We start from the raw sequence: 13,012 nt of genomic DNA on the forward strand, positions 1-13,012 counted from the left end.
AAAGACACATTAAAAAATCTTGCCTGGGAAGTATTAACCCACCCAGACTTTGCTCCTTCAGATTACCACTTGTTCTAATCGATGGCACGTGTACTTTCTGAGCAGCACTTCAAAACGTAAAACGAAGTGGAAAATGGGGGTCTCTCAATGGTTTGCCTCAAGAGAACCGCTGTTCTACTGGGACAGTATCCACAAATTACCTGAAAGATGGGGAAATGTGTAGCTAGTGATGAACATTACTTTGATTAAAGCACTTTTGATGTTTCTCTTGAAATTATCATGTTTTCTTTGATTACAAAATCTGACATTATTAACCGGTACACTTAATATATATACTATTCTCTCAGAATTATAGAAATTAATCCCAATTTTTTTAAATTGATTTCAGAGAGGAAGGGAGAGAAGAGAGAGAAACATCAATGTTGAGAGAGAATCACTGATGAGCTGCCTCTTACACACCCCTACTGGAGATCGAGCCTACAATCCAGGCATGCACTCTGACTGGGAATGGAACTGTGACCTCCTGATTCATAGGTTGGCGCTCAACCACTAAACCATATTGGCTGGGCAGCCCAAATGTTTTTAAGTTCACATGATCTAAGATACTCTTTGATTAAAAGAAAAAAAAAGGTTAGTTTACATTTTTTGGCTTAATAAAAGCAGGTATATCTTCAAAATTTGTCAATAAAAAAAATAAGTTAAGATGATGATTAGTTCTTTACTTATCCAAACCAAGCATAATTATTAAAAGCAAGTACATTAGTTAAACAAACAAAAGTTTATACTAAGTTAAACCAAATAATGGATATTCATTTATATCTAAAGCATTTCCAAGATAAATATTAAATGCTAAACATAAGATGATCTACTTATGGTTTTTAGATTTTTTTACAGAAGATATTTGGGTCTATGAATAAACATGTCTTGTACCAATATGAAACTTTTACTATGAGGAAGACTATACTTCTAGTATAAAATGTATTTACAAATTTTCCACCCCACAATTGCTCACTTATTTTCCACTAGCTTAGGAATTAAAAATTCTAGTTAATAAACTAATTAATATGTAATTAAAACTACCAGAAATAATAAGGGTGAAAGAAAAATGAATGTATATGAAAAGCAGAAAAAGAAAATAAAATGTGTTTTTGGATAAGGAAAATATGGACATGTTTTTTTAAGTTTTGTAAAGGAAAAAAGGAAATTTTGTCCTAAGATAAAACGGCTGTTACTTGTAGGACAATACCTGAATGGATAAAGAAACTTCTTTGTAGAAAATGAATATTGAGAAAGGAATTTTATGTGTAGTAATGTTAAAACTAGAATCTATTTATTTAAATTTAAAGACAAGGGAGAGTTTTAAAATACAAAGTATCCTGGTGCAAAATTAGAATTTGGTTTCCTCTGGTGAAAGAAGTTTTTGTTTTGTTTTGTTTTGAAGTCTAGTAGTTTTTTGATGGAATCTTTGGGGTTTTCTATGTACAGTATCATGTCACCTGCGAATAATGAGTTTTACTTCTTCTTTTCCAATTTGGGTGTCTTTTATTTCTTCTTCTTGTCTGATTGCTATGGCTAGCACTTCCAGTACTATGTCAAACAGGAGTGGTGAAAATAGGCATCCCTGTCTTATTCCTGTTCTTAGGGGAAATGGTTTTAGTTTTTGCCCACTGAGTATGATGTTGGCTGTGAGTTTGTCATATATGGCCTTTATCATGTTGAGATATGCTCCCTCTATCCCCACTTTGCTAAGAGGTTTTTATCAAAAATGAATGTTGGATTTAGCTGAATGCTTTTCCTGCATCTATTAATATGATCATGTGTTTTTAGATTATTGGCCTGCTCTTAATGAGAAATTAAAAACAAAAACAAAGGGTTGTGATTTTATTTAACCTTTAATGTAATCTGCCTTGGAAACAAAGATTCTGTGTCTTATGAAAATATTTCCTGGCTTCATAATATTTTTATGAAGTCTTTGATTACTGAGAAAAAACAATCTTCTCTCTTAAAAGAAGAAAATTCTTTTACAACTATGTAACTTTCTGTATTTGTCTTTGAATTTGTCACTTTGGTTGAATGGTAACTAAGTCGACTGAATAATTTCTGAATGTGAGTGTATGTAGATGTATGTGTGAACTCTTAGATCTTTAACCATGGCCATTTTTCAAGTATTTTCTCATTTACAGAGTGTTACTATTTCACTTTGATGCTTTTGGAAACTTTTCCTGCAAAAGTGCTCCATCTTCAAAGAAATTCATGGAAAAGAGCCTGACAAGTTACTCAAACGTAAAGGTTTCCAATAACTAAGATCGTAACACTGAATGGAGGGTAAGAATTTTTTAATGGAAAACTGATTGATTCATAAAGCTGCTAACCCACAATGAAGCAAAACAAGAACTACATAGCACTGAATAAGACAATAAAGATGATTATAATTTTTATTATCATTTCAAATATTGCTAGTTCTTTAATGTTTTGTTTCCAGATTTAAAGGACCCCCTTTTTGCCTCTCTTTTATACCAGCTATAGAGCAATTTGATAAAGTGTATCTTTGTAACAGAAGTTGAAAAATCTACCTTGTGCTCTCTACCTGATTCCTCCAGACTTCAAAAACTCATTAAATATTCCTATTTTTCCTGACTATATATGTATTTGCATAAATTCAATAAAAAACTGTTCTCTTTGTAACAGGACACAATTGAACAAGTGCTTAGCTTGGCTTCCTAGCCCTAAGAAGCTTTTGAAAATCCAATCTGAGATTCTTTATGAAAAGTTCCAACAAAGAAGACTTAAAAGAACCTATATGGTCAGTCACTATTCTTTCTGCACTTACTAGTACTGGTACATAAATAGCCAAGCCAAATTTGTTTTCACTAGACAACATTGCAGGCAAATTAATCTCACTATGGTTACCTTTTCTAGAAATGGAGATGATTATAAAGAGAAAAAATGTATTTCAGCAGTACACCTTTGTGAATATCAGATTCTAGTGCTATTGTCTTTAAAGTTGTTTTCTACCTATAAACTGGATTCTGAATTCTTCCAGTTTCCTCCAATATTTGGCTAGAACTTTCACTCACTATGTATGATGCTAGCTGTGGATTTTTTGTTGATACTCTTTTAAAAATTAAGGATGTTTCTTTCTATTCCTATTTTGATGAGGATTTTCAACACAAACAGATGTTGAATTTTGTCAAATGATTTCTCTGTATCTACAGAGATGATCCTATGGTTCTTCTACATTATTCTGTTAAAGTAGTAGATCAGATTGATCTTAAAAATATAAAATCAACCATGCATTCCTGGGACAAATCTGTAATACATTATCCCTTTTTACATATCACTGAATTACTTCTATATGTATGTTCATGAAAAATATAAGCCTATAATTTCTTTTTGTGTGTGTGTGTCATATTCTCGTCAGGTTTTCCTATCAGGATTATGTTAAAATCATAAAATATTCTGGAAAACATTCTCCTTTTTTTAATTCTCAAAAGCGTCTGTATAAAACTGATATTATACCTTACTAAATGTTTGGAAGATTTACCAGTGAGTCATCTGGGCCTGGGGTTTTCTCTGTGGAAAAGTTTTTTAATAAATTCAAATTATTTAATAGACATTGGACAACTCAGATTTTGCATTTCTTCACATATCTAGGTTTTTTAAAAATATATTTTATTGATTTTTTACAGAGAGGATGGGAGACAGATAGTTAGAAACGTCGATGAGAGAGAAACATCGATCAGCTGCCTCCTGCACATCTCCTACTGGGGATGTGCCCGCAACCCAGGTACATGCCCTTGACCGGAATCGAACCTGGGACCTTTCAGTCCGCAGGCCAACGCTCTATCCACTGAGCCAAACCGGTTTCGGCCACATATCTGTTTTGATAATTTTTTGAATGATTATGATCTTTCACTGGAGTTATTAAATGTATTAATATAAAGTTGTTCATAATTTCTCTATTAACAATTTAATATCTATAGACTCTGTAGCGATGCCTCCCTTCTTATTCCTGGTATCGGTAATTTGTGTTTTCTCCCATTGTTATGTTTATCAGTTCATTACACATTTATTATTTTTAAAAAGTTTTCTAAAACTGTTGATATTTTCTATTTCATTGGTTTCTACTTTGACATTTACTATTTCTTTCTTTCTACTTTTTTTGAGTTTGATTTCTCCTTTAAGTTGCAAGTTCATATTAATGACTTTTAACCTTTTGTCTTTACATGCATATAAAACTATAAAGTTCTCTCAAAGCACTACTTCAGTTGCATTCCACAGGTTGTTTATTTTGCTGTTTTTCAATAAGAATGTTCTCTAATTTCCATTATGACTTTGTTTTTGATTCATGGAAAATTTAGAAATGTCTTGCTTAATTTCTAACATTTGGAAGCTTTGTAGTTATTTTTCTGTAACTGAGTTGTAATTAATTCCACAGTGGTAAAAAAGAAAAAATGCACTGTATAATTTCAATCCTTTGAAGTCTGATACTTCTTTAAGAACCAGAATATTTTGGCAAGTGTTCCATGTGCACTTAAAAATATGCAGTCTTCAGTTGTTAGATACAATGTTTTATAAATGTCAATTACACCAAGTTAATGAATCATGTCATTCAAATTTTCTATTCTCTTACTAGTATTTTAATATAATTGTTATATTAGTTACTTTAAATATATATTTAAAATCTCTAGCTATAAATGCATATCTATATTTCCTGTTATATTATCTTCTATATTCAGAAGTTGTATTACTAGTGAATACATGCTTTAAGATTTTTTTTATCTGGGTAAACTGACACACATTGTATTTTCCTCTTCATCACTTATACTTGTTTTGCCTTAAGTCTATTTTATACAATGTTAATAGAGCTTTCTTTTGGTGAGTGTTTGCAGACAATACTTATTACATCTTTTTACTTTCATACCATCTGAGCCTTTAAAGTATTTTTTTCTATAAACAGAATATTTGGATTTCACTTATTTTTAAGCCCAAAAATATTTGTATTTTCACTGAAACATTTATTTAAACTTAACATAATTGCCAATATAGATGAGTGTAAGTATCATCTTGCTATTATTTTCATTTTCCGTATTATTTGTTCCTTTATTCTTCCTTTCTTGACTTCTTCAGTATGATTCCATTTTATTTCATCTACTAGCTTATTTGATATACCTTTTAGTGCCATTCTTTTTTCTTTTTAACATATTTTTATTGATTTCTGAGAGGAAGGGAGAGGGAGAGATAGAAACATCAATGATGAAACGGAGTCATTGATGGGCTGCCTCCAGCACGCCTCCCACTGGGGATTGAGCCTGAAAACCAAGTATGTGCAGCCCTGACCGAGCAGGAACTGACCCATGGCCATAGGTAGGCACTCAATTGCACTAAGCCACACTGGCCGGGCTAGTGTCATTCTTTTAATAGTTCCCCTAGAAATTAAAAAATGCATCCTTCCTGGACGCTGGATGTGATTTTCTAGAGCAGGGGTTCTCAACCTTGGCTGCACATTAGAATCACCTGGGAATCTTTTTAAAATCCTGGTTTCTGGGCCTCATCCTCCGGAAATTCTGTTTCTTTGTTATGGGGTGGGGCCACAACATTAGTAACAAAGAAACAGAATTTCCGGAGGATGAGGCCCAGAAATCAGGATTTTAAAAAGATTCCCAGGTAATTCTAATGTGCAGCCAAGGTTGAGAACCAGTGTTCTAGAGGCTCTGGATAATTTACTTCCCTCTAAAGGGTGTCTAATTTTCCTTTTATCAGGCAATTACATTGCAGGTAAAGATAAAGTGTGGGTTAAAGAGTATAGAATCTTTTTTGTAGACTTTCATAGCTGGAAACGCCTCATAGAATAAATATGTTGTTTCCTTTATTAACAGAACTGTGTGTTAGATCTGTGGGAAGGAATTACAAGACATCTGCAAAAACAAACCAAAAAAAACAAACAAAGAGTATAGAATCTCTGAGAATTACGGATATGTAAAGTTGGCAGTCACTCACAGGCTCTTATCCACAGATCCCTACTGGGTGCTAAAAAGATTGGAAACAAGTTGGGAGACTAACGAAGCTTGTCTCTATTTTTCAGTGGCGGAAGAAAGGAACTGACTGCCAATGTGGGAAAAGAATGAAACCCTACCCAAATTCTAACTCCTATGAGGGGGAGGGGAGCATTAAACCACTGGGAGAAGGGCAGCAACCACTGTCCTCCATTTTGGCTAGGGGATAAGTAAAAGAGAAAGGGCCTTTGCTGGAGTAGGGTTAGGAAATAGATCACAGATTTCAAGAATGAAGATGAAAATTCAAGAAATAAAGAACACATAAACAGAGATGAAGAATGTATTTTATGGGCTCATAAAAAGACCAGTCAAGGAAAGTATAAATGAGCTTCAAAACAAGTCATGAGAAATTACCCAAACTGAGATACAAAGTACTTTTCTAAAAGTGTGTGTGTGTAAATGTGTGTGTGTGTGTGTGTCAAAGGAGGGGTGTTGGGGAGGAGGCAGTAGGGGGAGGACAGAAAACAAACCCTCCAAGAATTGTGGAACTGTAGCAAATGAAGTACCTACCACGTGTGTCACTGGAATCCCACAGGAAAACAGTAAATGGTACAGAAAATATATTAGAAGAAAAATGCTGAGAATTTTCTAAATATGATTCAAAGATCAAACCATAAATCTAAGAAGCTCTGTGGTGAACCACAAAAATCAGGATAAATACAGAACACATACACACACACAACAAATCATATTCAATCTACTATAAAAATAAACAATAAGGGGAACATTTAATGGAGAGAGGAATTTCAACTAACTTATCAGAAACAATGCAAGCCAAAGAGTATACAGTGTCATCCTTAAAGTGATACATATGAGAAAAACATGTGAACACGAATTCTGTACCAAACAAAATAATCTTTCTAAAGAAAAGGTAAAATAAAGCATTTTAAGTCAATCCAAGAAACTTTGTTAGCAGATCTGAACTGCAAGAAATGTGAAATAAAGTTCTTCAGACAGAAAGAACAGACACTTGATTCTACAAAGATCTGAAGACGTCTAAAAATAATTAAAGGTAAATGTAAAATATTTTTTCTTATTTTTAGTCACTTCAAAACAGAACTGTGGACAGTAGCACTGATAGAACGTTGTGAGACAGAAATATTCTTTATCTTACACATAGCTACTAAGACTTGAAAAATGGCTACACACTGGCTAGAGACTAACATACTGGACAGTGCAGGTCTAGAGCAAACATAATAGCGAGATATGAATTTATGGCATAAGTAAAATATGACAATAATAGTACAAAAGATAGGAAAGAAAAAGTGTAAATATACTGTTATAGGGTTCTGACACTATATTAAAAAGTAGTATTACATTGCTTGAATACAGACTGGAATTAAAGATGCATAATGTAAATCACAGAGAAAGAAGTATAACTTTTTAAAGAAGCAAAATAAATATGAGTAGTAAAGAGCAAATCAAGAAAAAATGAGCTAAAAAATAGAGACCATAAAGCAGATGGGTTAAATAGAAAGTAAGATAGCAGACTTACATCAATGATTACATTAAACATAAATGATGTAAACAACTGAACTAAAAAACCAGACTGTCAGGATGGATTTAAAAAGTGAACTGTCTACAGCAAACCCACTTTAAATATAAAGGCATAAATTCAAAGTAAATGGATGTATCATGCAAAACCTAATCAAAAGAAAGGTGTAGTGGGAATATTAATTTCAGATAAAGTAGACTGCAGAAGAAGAAATACTACTGAGATAAACAGGAATATTATATAAGACAAAGGAGTAAATTTAAGAAGACACACAACCCTAAATATACATGCACCTAACAAGAGAGATTCAAAATACATGAAGCAAAATTTATTAGAACAAAAAGGAAAAATAAACATGCAATTATATTTGGAGACTTAAACTTTTCCTATGGTGATCAACAAAGTAGGTAGAATCCCCATAAGGAAACAGACAACCTAATAAGCACCAACAATTAACTTGACATGACAATTAAAGCATATTTAATATAAAATATTGAAATTAACATTTAATATGTAATAAAGAACTTATAGAATACTCTACCCAAAAGCACAATCCACAATATTTGGAAGTACACATAGAACATTTACCAAGTCTAACCATATTCTGCCATAAAAAATATTTCAAAGAGTTTAAAAGAAATTATACATTCTACAGTACTTGCTTATAACAAAATTAAACATAAAAATCAATTAGTGAAAGAACTAGGTAAAATCATCAAATATTTGGAATGTAAATAATATACTTCTATTCTAAATAACCCATAAGTCAAAGCAAAAGTCACATAAGAACTTAGAAAATCCTATATAATAAAAGCCTAATATGCAAATTGTCCTCTCAACTGAGAGTTCAACCAGGAGCTCAACCGCTTACTATGACATCCGCTGACCACCAGGGGGTGGCGCAGAACATGACAGGCGTAGGCAACGCGGTGCTGGCAGCAGGTGGCAGTGGAGGCACTCCTGGCCCCAGTAGGCCTGGACAAGAGCGGGATGGCAGTGGGATGGTAGAGCAGGTAAGCGGGCGGCACCAGGCCAAGGCAGATGCAAGCAGGGGGCCAATTGCCCCGCTGATCGCCCCATAGACGGCAACCAGTGGCAATGGCAGGGGGTGGGGCCGCCGCCCTGCTCCCAGGTGCTGAGGGAGCCAGACAGGGGGCCTGGCCCCAACCGATCACTCTGCAGACAGCGACCAGCAGCTGGCAGGCCCTGATTGCCTGATCGGGCCGGCCCCGGGCTGGGATGGGGTACTGGGGTTGGGTGGCGGTGACCAACCTCCCACGGCTCCTGGTCAGGGGCTGTGGCCTCTTGCCAGCTACCTGGGGGCAGGGGGGACAGGGACAGAGGTGCAGTGAGAATGCAAGGTGTCCACCGAGCTTACTCTCACTCTCCCTACTGTCCTCCCCCAGGACGCCAGGGCTCATGTGCCAGGGAAGCCCCCGTACTCAGGTGCCGGGTGCCCGCGAAGAACCTGTCCTGTGCCCGCACGGCTGCTTCTGGGTGAGCCGGCTGTAGCCGCCAGGACTGCAGGGGCTCATAGGGCTCCCCGTGGGTTCACACAGGAGCCGGTAGACAAGGCCAGCCAGGAGAGAGCACACTACTCACCCAGCATCCGTGTGGCACCGCTGGACGACCCAGAGGCCCACGTTGCGCCCTGGCCTGTGGTGTCCAGCTGTACTCACTGCATCTCTACATGGGGACTCAGGCTCATGACTCAGGCGGAAAGGGGCGCGTGGGGGTCCGGGGGCCCAGTTGCTGCCCAGGGCCCAGAGATCAGTGACCTGCCCTTCCACGCCAGATGCTCATGTTTCAATAGCAGGCTAGGGACTGCACTGGTGCACAAATTTCATGCACCGGGCCTCTAGTATCAACATAGCAAAATTTATGAGAATATCTAAAGCAGAGCTGAGAAGGAAAAGAAGGTCAATGGCCTAAGCTTATACCTTAAGAAATTAGAATAGAGATTTAAGCCCAAAGCATACAAAAAGAAATAAAGAGCAGAAGTCAATTAAATTAAAAATGTATTTTAAATAACAATAAAAATAAAAAAAACTGGATCTTCAGAAAAACAAAACATTTTTGATAAACCAGAAAACCTACTAATAAAGACAAAAGCGAGGACACGCTGTCAATATCAGTAATGTAAGAAAGGACATCACTACAGATGCTACAGACATTAAAAGGGCAATAAAGAAATATTATGGCAAAGAATAGATGAAACAGGTACATTCCTTGAAAGATACCAACTATTAAAGCTCACATAGTGAGTAAAGGTCACTCACATCGTCAAAGACTGGAAGCTTTCAAAAACAGATAACCCTAATCATCCTATACCTATTAAAGCAAATAAGTTTATCCTTTAAAACCATTAAAGAAAACTCTAGTGAACATTTATGAAACAAGTATTAAGCCTATCCAAATTTTTTCAGAAAATACAAGAAACACTATATAAGGACAGCATCATTTTGATACCAAAAAAATATGAAAAAGCATCTTTCATGAAGATACAAAAAAGTATTCAACCAAAATTAGCAAATTAAATCCACTAATATATGAAAATGATAATACATCATGTCCAAGGGAGGTACACCTAGAAAATGCAATGTTGATTCAACATTTGAAAACAAATCAATGTGATTCATCATATTAACAGACCAAAGAAGATAAACCATATGATCACCTCAATAAATACAGCAAGAAAGTTTGAGCGAACTCAATGACCACTCATAACAAAAACTCAGCAATCTAGGAACAGAATGGAAACATCCTTAACTTGATAAAAGACCTATTACACTTACTGTAACTATATATAGTTGATTGGTTAAAGGCCCTTTATACTTAAAGAACAAAAGTTTTCCTCGTAACATCAGGAACAAGACAAAATATCTGCTCTCACCACTCGTTTAATATCATGCTGGAAATCCTAGCCAATGAAATACGGGAGGAAAAAGAAAGTAGGTTGTATACACAAAGTGAAAACAAAGAAATAAAACTGTTCTTTATTTGCAAATGACATCATTATTTACATAGAAAAATGCCAAAGAAACAACAACAAAAAACCTTACTAGATTTAAGTGAATTTAGCAAAGTTGCCATATTCTAGGTATACAAGAAACAACTGTATGTCTATACTATCAATGAACAACTGCATACTAAATTTTAACTGGTATCAGAAGTAATGAAATACCTGGGTATAAATCTTAACAAAAATGAGATTTTTTTCAGTATACACCTGTATGCTAAAATTACAAAATGCTGATAAAAAAAATCAAACAAGGTTTAAATAAATGAAGATATCCTGTGTTCATTAATTGGAAGACTCAATATTGAGATGTCAATTCTTAATTGGTGAGTATATTCAAGACAATCTAAATGAAAATCTCCTCGGCACTTTTTGTAGAAATCCTATCACTTCTAAAAAAAATTATCGAAAAGCAAAAGAACTAAATGGTCAAAATGATTTTGAAAAAGAATGAAGTTGGAGACTCATTATCTGATTTCAAGACTTACTGAAAAGCAACAATAACCATAACCATGTGGTACTTAAAGATTTTTTAATTTACAAGTTGAGTCTAAAGTTCTTCTGGAGAAGAAATGCATAAAAACAGCAATGAATAACTTTGGGGGGAAAATGAGGAAGAAATGGTTATCAAAATTTAAAGTATGCATACTCTTTAACCCAGCAATTCCATTTCTAGGAATCCATGCTCCAGAAATAATCACATACTGATGGAGGAAGTTTTCTGAAGAGTTGACTTTGAAGGTAGAACTATAGGAAGGTGTAGAACAATCTTATATTCTCCAGTACTGTTTTTAAAATTTACAAAGATTTAAAGTTTGTAATTAAAAACATCAATACATTTAAAAGTTGGCTTTAAAGAAAGCGTTTTGTGATAGCAAAAAGAAACTAATTTAAATGTCTTTCAGTAAGAGATATCGTTAAATAAATTCTAGCCTATTCGAACTAATGAAATATCACTTAACCTTTAAAAAAAGTATTAGGGAGACCTATATGTAACAAGTAAAGATGTCCAAGATATATAATTAAGTAAAGAAAGCAAGTGATATATCAATGTGTTTGGTATACCATCCGCCCAAACAACTTTATGTGTATGCCTATGTTTAAAAGTGCATTTAGAAAGATGAACGTAAATTGTTAACTCTGCACAGTAAAACGGGACTGAGGGATGAAACGTTCACATTTCACCTAGTCATTATTTTTCTATGTTGCTGAATTTTGCATGTCTGCCGTTAATTTTAAAAACTAAAGGTATTGCATATAAAAAGACACGAGTTTCATAAGGCAATTGAAAACTGAAAAAAATAGCTCAAACGTTTATTTCTTTAATCTTCATGCTTATTTACACTCTTCAAATGGTCTGTAGTCTTCAGCAGAGGTGACTGCCATTTTAAAAAATTTAACTGATCCAATAGTTCATGATAAAAAATAACAACATATTAGGCCTTTTGTGATAATCGTGAACTTCACAGAACCAGCAGATTCACAGCAGGGTCGATGAGCATGTAAATAAAAATAAAAACACGATCATGTCTGGAGAGGGGCACCTCCTACACAGATTCTTCTTCCTCGCTGCCACAAAACTCTCTCCTCCCTTTTTTTTAACTTGGTCTGAGAGGCTTTAAACTCACCATTTTGAATGTGCGCAAAAGGATGTACAGCAGCAATCTCTGAGAGGCCACGGCTGAGGCTGACTGCCAGAGCGGGCCCTGACCTGGCATCGTTAGGGGGAGAAGCACTGAGGAAATGGGGCTCCGATCGGGCCCAGCGCGACTGCGTGCCCGGGCCTCGGGTGAGCTCGGGAAAACGCGCACACAGCCGGCAGAGCGAGGGCGACGGACGGTTCCTCGGGAGAGCGGGCCGCAGGCCTATGGCGTAAGATGGACCAGCTCTACGCGGGGAGACTGCAAGTGGGCAGAGAAGGCGGTGGGGGTGTCAGTGCGGGGAAACTCATTCAGTCGCCAGTGTGGGGAGAAAGGCAGCGGGGTCCTTGGCCGAGGCACCAAGGACAGCAGAAGAAGCCACAGGAAAAGCGGACAGTGGAGACCTTCGAGACCAACCGATGTCATCCGCTGGGACACGAGTGCGGTGCCGGGTCCCGGCTGGACCGGGCCCAGGACGCGAGGAGGCCTCTAAACAGCTATCAACCCCACCCACCATGGCCGGCGCAGCGGACCAGAGATAGGCCCCGCTCCCTCTCGACAGAAATTAAGAGAGGAAGGAGGTAAAGGCAGCAATTTCCTCGCCCGACCCTCCTATAACCAACATCAGAACAAGCCAGATTTAAAAAAAAAAAAAAATCCCCTCACCGAACTGTGCAGCGGCTCCGGAGCGAGAACAGCGCTCGATCCTCCACCCGCCACCACCGCCTTCTTCTCCGCCTCCGACTCCTCCCCCGCCTAACGCGCAGCGGCAGGTGGCGGAGCCCGCGGGGGCGGCGGCGGC

General features: G+C 36.6%; 1 protein-coding gene across 2 annotated transcripts in view; it reads right to left on the reverse strand.

Annotated features, from left to right (window-relative positions):
- Positions 1–13,006, reverse strand: part of PJA2 (praja ring finger ubiquitin ligase 2) — a 61,525-nt gene extending 48,519 nt beyond the window's left edge. The window contains exons 1-2 of one of the 2 annotated variants that reach the window (XM_015568432.1): positions 12,877–13,006; positions 12,199–12,471 (exon numbers count right to left, since the gene is read on the reverse strand). The gene's annotated coding sequence lies outside the window, so the exon portion shown is untranslated. The remainder of the gene's footprint in view (positions 1–12,198; positions 12,472–12,876) is intronic. The other variant, XM_006754265.2, reaches the window with a different exon arrangement.
- Between the last annotated feature and the right edge of the window lie 6 nt (positions 13,007–13,012).

The sequence above is a fragment of the Myotis davidii genome, unplaced genomic scaffold, assembly GCF_000327345.1.
Source record: "Myotis davidii unplaced genomic scaffold, ASM32734v1 scaffold812, whole genome shotgun sequence".
In the NCBI taxonomy this organism is placed as follows: domain Eukaryota; kingdom Metazoa; phylum Chordata; class Mammalia; order Chiroptera; family Vespertilionidae; genus Myotis; species Myotis davidii.